This window comes from Sinocyclocheilus grahami, unplaced genomic scaffold (genome assembly GCF_001515645.1).
Source record: "Sinocyclocheilus grahami isolate Dianchi unplaced genomic scaffold, SAMN03320097.WGS_v1.1 scaffold10213.1, whole genome shotgun sequence".
Classification (NCBI taxonomy): Eukaryota; Metazoa; Chordata; class Actinopteri; order Cypriniformes; family Cyprinidae; genus Sinocyclocheilus; species Sinocyclocheilus grahami.
The window spans coordinates 1,221-2,682 of record NW_015513101.1 but is presented as its reverse complement, the minus strand read 5'-3'; the positions used below and the strand labels follow the sequence as shown (position 1 = coordinate 2,682).

The 1,462-nt window shown below is 37.7% G+C and overlaps 1 pseudogene; it reads right to left on the bottom strand.

Moving 5' to 3' along the window:
• LOC107578439 (carboxypeptidase A1-like) overlaps positions 1–1,388 on the bottom strand; it is a 3,687-nt pseudogene extending 2,299 nt beyond the window's left edge.
• Positions 1,389–1,462: the final 74 nt, after the last annotated feature.

The following is a 1,462-nucleotide window of genomic DNA, read 5'->3' as shown; positions in this document are numbered from 1 at the left end:
AAAGGAACGATATTTCACCATCTCACGTTCCTCATCATCCAGCAAGTCCTTACAAAACAAGAAGAATGAAAACATTTTTAAAAAGTTTCAAGTTTACATTTTCTGATTACCCTAATTATATTTTAAATATGGCCAAAGAGTCATTGTGGTGTAGCCCAAGGTTTCCCAAACCCGTGGGGGTTTCTGAGCTAATAATTAATAAAGATGTTTAAAAAAAAGTTTTTTAAACAATCAAACCAAAACGCAAAAAGATGAAATATTTCATTTGTTTACCTGCAGGTCATGTGACCATTAACCAACACCAGAGAACCCTGAACATGCGTTGTTCAGTTATTGAAATATTACATTAAAATCTCAAGGGTTAGTTCAAGGAAATATTTCAGATCAAAGGGGTCCAACTGACAAAAAAGTTTCCTGGTGTATCCAAAGAATGGGTGTCATATGATGATTTATTGAATCATGCAATCAAAAAGTTTAATTAACAATCCCACCTGGACATCCATTATCATGACATTATACTGGATCTGATTGTATCCCAGGAACGCCCTGATGGCCTGGAGACTGTGAAACGGGACATGAACATCCACAGGCAAGGACTCATGAATGGGCTCCCTCCAGAAGTCCAACTGAACACAGAAGGAAACAAGTAAATCAGATGTTCACAACTTCCAATGTTTATTTACCAAATTCATATTAGAAACACAAAGAATGTAGATCTCTGATTTTGATGGGAGACTTACCCCAAGATGTTCTTGTTCAGAAAGTTCCTTCAGGAGAGATATCTGTGCCTCATCTTTTGCGGTGATCTGAAGAACCTGGTCTCTGTAGAGACATCAACACACATGCAGGAATGCGATATGTGGCTTGATTTGAATTTTCATTGCAAATTAACAATTTGTCCATCTAATGAAAGATGCTGACATTATTTAAAACAACAACGTTTGTATTACACAGAAGAAAAGACGGTCATACAGGTTTGGAACAACATGAAGGTGAGAAAAGGATCACTTTTGGATAAAATATCCCTTTAAGACTCAAGTGACTCACCTCTCAAAAGTCTTTTTGGCAAAACTGGCCACAAACAGAGTAGTTAAAAATAGTATCCCCTTCGTCATCTTGTGTAAAGTAAAGCTATCCGCATTAAAAATCACACTTTATATTTTATCACTGTATATGATCATGATGACCCTCCTCCTAAACACGCAGCACTGAATAAACCACAGCTTCCTCCCACAAACTCAATGTAAAATGCTGCACTGTTTTTGTGTATATATTTTATTCATTTAACCTAGGATACTGCAAACAAGATTTGTGAGCTCACCCCTCAAAGGTCTTTTTGCCAAACACGGCCATACACAGAGCAGTCAGCACCAGTAGCCCCTTCATCTTGCTTGAGTAGAACTTTCTAGCCAGAGTCGCTCTTTATATACTGCCCTGGTGGCTGTGACCTTGTATTTGAGGT